Source organism: Garra rufa, chromosome 13 (genome assembly GCF_049309525.1).
Source record: "Garra rufa chromosome 13, GarRuf1.0, whole genome shotgun sequence".
Lineage (NCBI taxonomy): Eukaryota > Metazoa > Chordata > Actinopteri > Cypriniformes > Cyprinidae > Garra > Garra rufa.
In genome coordinates this window covers 34,592,103-34,603,776 of record NC_133373.1, presented here as the reverse complement: position 1 = coordinate 34,603,776, position 11,674 = coordinate 34,592,103, and positions in this window count along the sequence as shown.

Genomic DNA, 11,674 nt, shown 5'->3' with positions numbered 1-11,674 from the left:
ATTTCTGTGCTTTTTGTGAGGTTACAGCCCAGTAGAGAGCAACTCTCCAGCTTCATTCTTCACAACACATGATCGCTTCCCATGGGTACAGTTAAAGGTTTATTTTGTGCTTGACTTATCGGCAGCATACTTCATGCTGCTGATTCACTCCAGAGGCCTCTGAAACAGTGATTGGACAAGATCAACAGAGACATGACCTACGGATCTGTTCAACCCGTCCAGCTGACAACACAAATTCCTCTGGCACACATACAAAGCTTACACCAGCAGCAGCAGATTTCCAGTTAAACTCTTATATCACCTTGCTGTTATTTTGAAAACACGGCTAGAAAATGCAGCTCAAATCAGCTTAAAGGGAAAGTTCACCTAAAAATGAAAATTCTGTCATTAATTACTCACCTTCTTGTCGTTGCAAACCTGTAAGACCATTGTTCCTCTTCGAAACACAAATAAAGATATTTTTGATTAATTTAAACAATGTTCTTACTACCTTTTGAACGTGTCAGTTGCGTTGCTGTCTATGCAGGGTCATAAAGCTAGATTTCATCAAAAATATCTTAATTTGCATTAAAAAGATAAACAAAAGTCATGCACCGTTGGGGCGAGATGAGTAATTAATGACAGAATTGTCTTTCTTTTTTTGGGTGCACTATCAAGGTGGAAGCTGTTTCAAAACTTGGTACCTGGTTTCTTATTAGCTGGTCAAAACTGGTTCATGTTCATGCTGGTTCATGTTGCTTATCTGGTGTGTGATCCTTCAGTGTACACAACCTGCTTGTTGTCATCTGAAGTCACCAAACATTAAGGGCTGGTTAGCATGGTTAGTAAGCCCCTGCTGGTAGATGATGGAACTACAGAATCTGATAGAAAAAAAAGCATCTTTCTCTCTTAAAGGAGAACTCCGGTGTGATTTTGACCTAAAGTGTATTGAATCATGATACCGAGTGTGAACGTACCTTGCATATCTCATCTCGGTTTGTGTCCTGCTGTCCGAAATCTGGGGTCAGTTAGCCGATGCTCACAACAGGTTGTCAATGAGAGTCCATAGGGCATCGAAGAAGCCATGTAAATAAATCACTGTTTTACGCCATTTACGAGGCACAAAGTAGCTCCACACTTCATTGGTAGACTTCCAAGGGCCCTGACATTTAAAACGAGACATTGAGAACTCAGAAAAAGCACCGGTAGTTTATTTACAAGTAGATTTATACAGACATTTTCCACCAGGAACAGACCGGTCGCCGCCATCTTAAATTTAGTCACGATAAGTCGAGTGTCGAGCACGAAGGAAACTACAACCTAATAAGTTGATAACCTGATAAGTTCCTTGGTGCTCGACACTCGACTTATCGTGACTAAGTTCAAGATGGCGGCGACCGGATTTTGTCTTGCAGGTACTGTCTGTATAAATCTTCTTGTAAATAAACTACCGGTGCTTTTTCTGAGTTCTCAATGTCTCGTTTTAAATGTCAGGGCCCTTGGAAGTCTACCAATGAAGTGTGGAGCTACTTTGTGCCTCGTAAATGGCGTAAAACAGTGATTTATTTACATGGCTTCTTCGATGCCCTATGGACTCTCATTGACAACCTGTTGTGAGCATCGGCTAACTGACCCCAGATTTCGGACAGCAGGACACAAACCGAGATGAGATATGCAAGGTACGTTCACACTCGGTATCATGATTCAATACACTTTAGGTCAAAATCACACCGGAGTTCTCCTTTAACGGACATTCCAATGTATAATGACAATAAAGTACAAACATTTCCTTATATTAATGAAATAATTTTGATGTACACTACCAGTCAAGATTTTTTTAAAGAAGTCTCTTCTGCTCACCAAATCTGCGTTTATTTGACCCAAAGTACAGCAAAGACAGTAAAATTGTTTTTAAAATAACTGCTTTCTATTTGAATATATTTTAAAATGTAATTTATTTCTGTGATTTCAAAACTGAATTTTTAGCATCTGTACTCCAGTCACATGATCCTTCAGAAATCATTCTAATATTCTGATTTGCTGGTCAAAAAACATTTATTGTTATCATGTTGAAAACAGCTGAGTAGAAATTTTCCAGGTTTCTTTAATGAATAGAAAGTTTAGAAAAGCTTTTTAACATCAAATCAGCATATTAGAAGGATTTCTGAATGATAATGTGACACTGAAAACTGAAGTAATGATGCTGAAAATTCTGCTTTGAAATCACAGGAATAAATTACATTTTTAAATATATTTAAATAAATCAGTTATTTTAAATAGTACATTTCACAATATAACTGCTTTTGCTGTATTTTCGATCAAATGAATGCAAGCTTGTGAGTAGAAGAGAATTCTTTAAAAAAACATTAAAAATCTTACTGTTCAAAAACCTTTGACTGGTAGTGCATATTGCTTGTAAAAAAAATTATTTCAGCATAATACAGTAGAATACATAACCTAAACTAGCTAGGATCAACTAGAAACTAGTGTTATTTTATTATTATTTATTGTATCTATGAATTGTTTGAATTCAATTTTATTTTTATACATTTAGTTTTTATTTTAGTTTAAGTTTTAGTAATATTGTCATGTGCTTCTGTCATTTTTTAAATATTTATGTTTTTTAAATACTTCAGTTATAGTTTTAGTAATTCAACTTAAACCTATTTATTTCAGTTAGTTGGCAAGAAAACATTTCTAATTTTCATTTAGATTTCAATTATTATTATTATTCCTTTTTTTCTATTAAGTTGTTTAGGTTTTCAAATTTTGCTTGTCAGTACATTCGGAAATACAATTTATACATATTTCAAAGACAACAGAGATATTTCTAAAATTGCATATGAAGTTGGTCATTCTCAATTTCAAAGTATAATTAAAATTCGAATACATTTTAATTTAATTACAAATAATATGCACTTACATTTCTGAAAAAAACATTACATTTTCACATTTGTTGTCTTTTATTGTACATTGAGTTTTTTTTTTTAAGTATGCTAAAGTGTTCTTCTTTTAATAAGGATAAGTATTTAAATTTTCAAATTTTTTGAAAGTTATACCTATAGGTATAAAAATTACAACAATTTTACAGCAGGGAATACAGGCGTAAGACTGACATAAAGTTACTTGCAATTCAAAGTTCATATCAGCACAAGCTTCAGAGTGTTGGAACAGCATTTCCACAGCAGAGTTCAACAATTCTAAGTAGGACAAAGCAAAAATTTCTTCTTCAGAGACATTTTTGTCAGGAATGCACACAGCAGGTCAGGCATGTGTGGAAAGCTGGAGAATATGTGTGGATTGCACCAGAGGGAGCCATTAAATCGAGGTCATGTGATGCTTACTATCAGTCCAAAAAACTCTTGGCACTGTCTGTCTCTGATATTCACTTGGGAGCTCGGCCATATGATTCTGGATCTTTGAATACAAGCCCATGTGGAACCATGGAGCACAACAGCAAAGGATATCAACAATGCATTCAAAATAAAACATCACTTACAAACAAGTCTCCTCTCTCAAGACTCATGAGTTCATGAGTTTAGATCTGCCTCCAGAGTCAGTGAAATCACTGGCAAATGCAAATCAACCACTTTATACATACAGTCCCCCAGCAAAACACTTTAAGGAGTCTGAAGGGGGGGGGGGGGGGCGCGGCGGTTTCTGTCAGAGAATGAGGCTGCGGTTGAGGGGCTGTCAGAGGGAGGCGTCAGTCCAATCTTTGTGGTCTGGAAGTCATTCTCTTTATGTCCAAATGAGCTTGTTTATTTTTATCTATTGTGAAATAAAGCTGCTTTATTGTGGCTCAGTAGAGTTGCCATTTCTACTCAGTAACTGGTTTAGCGTCTAACTGCATGAACCTTGTCAAAGAGCACAGGGAAAAAGGCTACAATGGCCTGTTTTGTTTTGTGTAATGACTCAATACAGTCTGTATTTTTTATTGTTTTGCCCATTTAACCACATTGCTTATAAAGCTTTCTTATTTCGTGGTGACCATAGAAAGCCTATTAAATCGTTCCTCGTAATTTTGGAAACAATAGTCAAACTGGATGTCTGATGTTTGGAATAAATGCATGCCTCAATGCATTTTACATTCTCTCTACAGAATGCTTTGGAAATACAGTCATGGTCATAACCTCATCATCTTTGCTTTTTGCAAAATGCTGAACAAATTAGATGACTAGATGACCAAAATGTGCAGTATACAATGTGCAGTGCTTAAATGCAAAGTAAGGTGTTTTGGATAAAAGAATCTGCCAAAATGCATATGTAAAAACATAAAATGCAGGGCATTATATTAGCTATAACTTCTTCCTCACTATTTAATTGCATAAAATGTTCCCACACAAAAATGAAAGGTCCTTACAGCCTACAACAGCAAAAGAACCAAAACACTGACCAAGCTAATACTGTATAGCCTTAAAGGGATAGTTCACCCAAAAATGAAAATTTGATGTTTATCTGCTTACCCCCATCACCCCACAATCTCTATGCACTGTGTAAACAATGAGTGTTGTATACATGCGACAGATCGCTTCCGGCATTTGCGTATACTACGCCAGAGCGCGTTCACATGTAACGAGCCAGATGCTAAACTCGTGCTCATGACAGATGGACGTGGCTGTGTATCAAAGGTAAAAAATGATATAAATACTGTTCAGTTTCTTGCAAAAAATGATCGTTTTGTGTCTTAGGACATCAATGTATCGTCACGAGCCGCAGGGTGTAATTTGGATTTGTTTGTGCGTGTTTTTGTTTACTTTTAAAGGTTTGGTGCCCATCCACTCACATTATTTGGCTGACAGACTGCACTGGTTTGAGTTAAAAATCTTCGTTTGTGTTCTGCTGAGGAAACAAAGTCACCTACATCTTGGATGCCCTGTGGGTAAGCAGATAAACATCACATTTTCATTTTTGGGTGAACTATCCCTTTAAAAGCTACATTACTTCCATGTACCCAGGGTGGTTACTAGGGTGTTGCTATGCAGTTGCTAGGGTACTCAGGGTGGTTGCTAAGGTATTGCTAACATGCTGTTATCATGATTAACAAGTTACTAGCATTTTGCTAACATGTTTATAGAATTTTTAGCATGTTCTTAGCATGATTAGCAAGTTACCACCATGTTGTTAACATGTTCCTAGCATTATAACCCCATTATTAGCATGTTTCTAGCATGATTAGCATGTAACTAGCATGTTTATAGCATGATTAGCATGTTACTAGCATTTTGTTAGCATGATTAACAAGTTATTAGCGTGTTGCTAACATGTTTATAGCATGATTAGTTTGTTGGTAGCATGATTAGCAAGTTATTAGCAGATTGCTAGCCTGTTTCTACCATGATTAACATGTTATTAGCGTGTTGCTAGCATGATTAACAAGTTTCTAGCATGTTATAATGATTAATAAGTTAATAGCATGTTGTTAGCATGTTTTAGTCATGATTAGCATGTTATTAGCATGCTGCTAGCATGTTTCTAGCATTATTAGCACGTTATTAGCCTTTTTCTAGAATGATTCCCATGTTAGCAAGTTGTGAGCATGATTAGCATGTTAATAACATGTAGCTATCATATTCGCCTGTTTCTAACCTGGTTAACATGTTGATATCATGATTAACATGTTGTTAGTATATTAGCATGTTACTAGCATGTTGTTAGCATGATTAGCTAGCCTGATTAGCACATTATTAGCCTGTTTTGAGCATTATTAACATGTTATTAGCATGTTTCTATTATAATCAGCATGTTACTAGCATGGTGCACATGATTAGCATATTGCTAACATTTTGATAGCATGTTTCGCATGATTAGCATGTTACTAGCATGTTTCTAGCATGATTAGCATGTTGTTACCATGATTAGCATGTTGATAATATATTAACATGTGGCTAACATGTAAACATAATTAGCAAATTACTAGCATGTTACTAGCATGTGGCTAACATGTTTCTAACATGATTAGTATGTTACTAACATGTTGTGAGCAAGATTAGCATGTTAGCATGATTACCATTTTACTAGCATATTTTCAGCATGATTAGCATGTTACTAGCATGTTGTTAGTATATTAGCATGTCACTAGCATGTTTCTAGCATGATTAGCATGTTGTTACCATGATTAGCATGTTGGAATATATTAGCATGTGGCTAGCATGTTAATATAAATAACAAGTTTCTAGCATGTTATTAGCATGTTGCTAGCATGTTTCTAACATGATTAGTATGTTACTAACATGATGTGAGCATGATTAGCATGTTGTTAGCATGATTACCATGTTACTAGCATGTTGTGAGCATGTTTCTAACATGATTAGTATGTTACTAACATGTTGTGAGCATGATTAGCATGTTGGTAATATATTAGCATATGGTTAACAAGTTAACATAATTAACAAGTTACTAACATGTTATTAGCATGTTGCTAGCATGTTTCTAGCATGTTCCTAACATGATTACCATGTTACTAGCATGTTGTGAGCATGATTAGCATGTTACTAGCATGTTGTTAGAATATTAGCATGGTACTAGCATGTTAGCATGATTAGCAAGTTACTAGCACGTTGCTAGTACGATTAGCATGTTTAAACCAGCTAAAACCAGTTGATTCAGTAAAAAACAGCTTAAAAAAAAGCTTAGGCTAGTTGTCTAGTAATCTTAGCTGGTTTAGGCTTGGTTGGTCTTTTAGCAGGTCTCCCACCCTGACCAGCTAGGATTAGCCTGACCAGCTAACACATGGCTAAAACCACTTTAAAACTGAATGCCTTTAAATACAACCTCTGAACAATATTTGAGGTGTGGTAACCGTAGTAAAAGTGGAATAATTGACTCTGGTAGAAAATTAGGGGTGGGGGGAGGGGGGGGGCATTTATTTACTTATTTACTTGATTAAAAACATACAAACCAGATAAATAATAATTGACATCATAGCTATTATCCTAAACCTCATTCCAGACCAACCTAGAGGTGAGCAATACACAGACAAACAAACCAACATGTGACGTAACAAACATGCATCATAAAAAGAGCCCTGCATCACACTTGGCATGCCCAGAGTTGTCATTCCATCTAATTACCATAAATGCAAACAATGCCGCACAAGAGACTGCATGGAGACAGCAGAGGCGTTTATATAAATGAGCATATAAGCAGTCGCAGCCTCCTCGAGACGTCCTCCAAGCACAATTAGAGAAAAATGGCACCGTGGCGTGGGACGAAGAGGAGGGTCTTGGCTTTAATGCTGAGTTGTTCATCTGTGGTTGCCTATGAGGAGCCCTCTGGGAGGAACAGGTCTTGACTGGCAAGTAAAGCTAACAGGGTCCAGATGGCGACCCCGCGCTTGGGAAGGAGGTCAAGGGCTGTTACTACAGCTGCGGGTTCTTCTGCACCAGGGCGGGGCGCTGGAAAATAATATTACAATCATTGTATGAGGTGAACATTTTGGACGCACCCAAAATCTTTCCAAAACCACATGGAGAGGTAAAGGAGGGACAGGAAAAGTGTTTAAACACATGCAAGGTGCCACAGCCAAAGGAAGGCAGAGCTGACGTTAATTTAGTTTTATGTTCGACACTCATATGGCATGTTAACGAAGCATGTAAAAGGGAAACAGCTGGGGTATATTGCCCTACAGAGGATGTTATGCGTTGCCATTTCAGAGAAATATCTGATTTGCAGAAGAACAGTACTTAAGATCAGTAAGATTGCTGCGAAACCAAACAGCAGAACAAAATAGTCAAAAACTGCTTATAAATCTATAGCAGAAAGCCTAAAAGTTCTATGTCAGATCAAACATGCGTCGTGGAACTCTTGTGAATGTGCATGACTGAAACGAAAAAGAAGAAATCATTATTTTTGTTTCTTTGTGCACAAAAAGTATTCTCATAGCTTCATAATATTACGTTTGAGGCACTGATGTCACATGGACTATTTTAACAATGTACTTACTAGCTTTCTGGGCCTTATGTCAGTTGCTGTCTATGCAGGGTCAGAAAGCTCTCGGATTTCATTAAAAATATCTTAATATCATTTGAGGATGATTGAAGGTTTTATGAGTTTGGAACGACATGAGGATGAGTAATTAATGACAACATTTTCATTTGTGGGTGAATGCTGCACCAATGCACCAATGCTGCATGCATGCATGCTGTTGTTAAAGCATAAGGAGGACAAACTAAATATGAACACATTTATGTGCATTTTTAAAAAACAAATTATGCAGTTTTATATAATCTGCAATAATTACACTGGAAAATACTCTCTTGCTTTTAGAAAAAGTAGTCTTTTGGACTGGACGACTGGAAAGATGAACATCTCCTGGCTTTCATCATGCATGCACTTGACAAATTATTTCAAATGAAACAACTCTGACTTTCCAAGGCCGCTGATTGACGAAAACAACACATGGATAAGTGTAAACTGTCTTAGCAGAGACAGTGAGCTCGCAGGGACTTTATTCAAAAATGTTAAATATTCTGCCTCTGTCTTGATCCAATAAATCAGCGATTTCTTTGGACGGCTTTTCATCTAAAAAGAATGAAACTCTTCCCAATGTCCTAATCAAATGTACCCTTTGACTTGTATTGGTATTCACAGTTTAATTTCGTGCGTAGCTGCTTACAGACTTCAAAGGCACTTCCCAGATTGTAAAACAGAGCAGCATGTGACCCCAAACCAGGTCAGAAAATTACAGACCCTTTATGACCACCTGTAAGGAGCAAAACATTACACAGCAAAGCTGAAATTAAGCTGTAGCCATATATAGATGCATATGTTTTAGAATTAAATCTAAATACTGGAATAACTGCATATTATTAGATTTTCGACTGCCTTTTCCAGATAACTTTTTATGTTTGGTATAAAACCCAACCCACCCTTGTTTACTGTTACTGACATACCAAAGTAGTTTCTTTTTTTTTATATACAGAGCATCACATCGTTCCCTCTGCCAAAAGCTCCAAACTGATGCCGTTTGTTTGGAGAGAAGTATTTCCTCCTCCATATGGTTTTAATAAGGAGCCTCTAAGTGTGTCTGTGTAATGAAATCCAAATAATGTTCATGTTTTATTTGGTTTGATTTCAGACAATTTCTGCAGCAATTTCGACTCAATTATTTGGGTCATTTAATTTAGGAGAAACAAACAAGCAAAGAAACCCTATCTAATGTATCAAGCTAATCAGTGGCGTGTGGTGGACTTCAGAAATGAGATGACAATTTTATTTGTTGTTTGTTTGGTTAAATTTTATGCATCTTTGTCTCTCTGTTTTTGCCTTCGGTCTACACTGAGGACTAAAGGTCTAAACCATGGAAAAAAATGTGTGGAAGCTCCTAAATCATATAGAGAAGACTTAGTAAGCAGAAAAGGGCACAATATTTTGACAAACTCAAGTTAATACACAGTAAAGATACTTACAAGCAGTATTTTAGATATTAGTCTAATATTTCACCTACGTGACTGGAAATTATAACAAACACGAATGTTGGCAAGATTGCCCTGGAATTCCTGGTTCAGTTTGGCCAACCACAAACGCCATTTGTTTAAAGTGCCCATGAAATCAAAATTGATGTGTTTTGGCTTTTAGTACAAATATGTTACCCTTAAAGTCATCTATAAGCTAGTGTACTCCAAAACAATGACAAAATGTGCATTTAGAAGATATAAGCATTTAAAACATACAGTCTCCAACTTCTGCCAACAGTTTTGATGACACTATCCTGCACTTTATCTTCTCAATAAACTTTTTGTCCAATCAAATGCTCTCTAGAATCCAAAGTGTCCCGCCCCCTACACTATAAATACTCTAAAGCTGCGGCTTAAATCTGTCACTTCTAATCGCAGAGTTTGTATTTCAAATAGTATATTTATATTTTCAAGTAGTGCACTATATAGGGGACAGGGAACGATTCAGATGGTGTAAACATGCTTTCCATTTGGCCGAAAGAAGTCTGCTTTCGTGCTGTGTCACGTGAACCGCCGCAGCACACAGAGACATGATGGAGTGATGGAGTGGACCCATTTGGATTCTACACCGAATGGTATATTTTATAGCGATATGGATAAGATTGTGGCTGTCATACGTTGTTAAATACAGAGCTCAACGGCTCTGGCCGAAGCTGTGATATAAATGAAACGCTGAATCAAAAGGGGGAGGGACTGCTTGATAAGTCCTGTCTTGTCTACCTGTTTTAGTTGAAATTGTCAACACATCAAATAACGTTGCGTGTTTCAACGCATTTCAGTGGACCTTTAATGTTTCAGTGTGGATGAGAAACTTTCCACCCTCGCAAATTTTATCCGCCATGAATTAGAGTGTTTTCACAATGCGGCATCAATCAGCCATATTGGTGGCACGGAACGTAAACAATTCCATTAAATAGAACAAAACTTGCATATTTTGCTGATTATTGCTGTGGAAAATGGTCAGTTATTGTCATGTTTTGGGCTGTACTCATCGGTAGGACCGGGAAAAACATTTGGACTACTATAGACTGCCAAACGTTACAACAAATCAGGGAGAAGACTGCAAAAAACTGTCTGAGGAACAAAAGGCTTTTGTTGTGGGCCAAACTGAACCAGGATTTCCAGGGCAAGAAGCTTGACGACATTCGTGTTTGTTCTTATCATTTCTGGTCAGGTAGGTGAAATATCAGGATAATATCTTAAGTAATACTGCTTGTACATATCTTTACCACGTATTAATTTTAGTTTGACAAAATATTGCGCCCTTTCCTGCTTACTAAGTCCATCTCTATATGATTTAGCAACTTCCTCACATTTTTTCCATTGTTTAGACAGCATAAATTAGCAGAACAGTGTATTCATGAGTACATTTACCGTGGAATCAATGCTGTAGTTTACATCCGAGTATTTCCAATATGGCTGTGCATCCAGGTAACTGACCAAACTGTGATGTAAGGGCAAACCCTCTATTTTGCTGTGATGTCTGAGTGAGCAAGTTGTTTACTGTCTAATTACAGAGGCTGAAGCCAATTTGTGGACTCTCTGACAAGATAATATGCAAAGTAACTCTTCACCTGTATTTTGTTATTTTCTCCCTTACATTCATTTCATGCTTTTTGGACCTTTATGAGAATGCAATGAAAAACTCCCTCCCTCTCAAATTTTAAGACCAAGATTTTCACCCACCATGTAGACGGCTGAACAGCTCTGTCCAGAGGTTCTGGTTTGGTTCAGGTTGTCACTTTTCCAAAAGGACCTTTCACTGAGACTATTAACTGTTAGCTTGCTGTCTGGGTATACAGTCTGTTAAGGTTTATGTGTAATTTACAGTTCCCCGAGCACTCACTAAAAACTAAAGTTATGCTGTACAGGGTGTCTACAATGTCTGGCCATGTTGTCAGAACATATTTTCTTGACCTTACAGGTGGCTTTGTGAGGTGTACTGTGTGTCCCTTTCGACGCAATTAAAGACTGTTTGCGAAGTCAAAATAAAACAATAATAATGTAGTACATTAAGAATGTTTCCTGGAACATTGGCTTTAAAAAGCTGTGCAAGAATAAAGTTCACAATGTCCTCCATCACAAAATAACCCTGGAAAAAAACAGCACCCAGTTAAGAATCATGTCAAACAGGCCACAACGTATAACTTTGCAGCTCATTTTCAGCTTTCTAACTCAACTCGTGGTTTTATGCATGCCGTCACGTTCCTAAAAGAGCAATGTCATGCTGTCTTTAG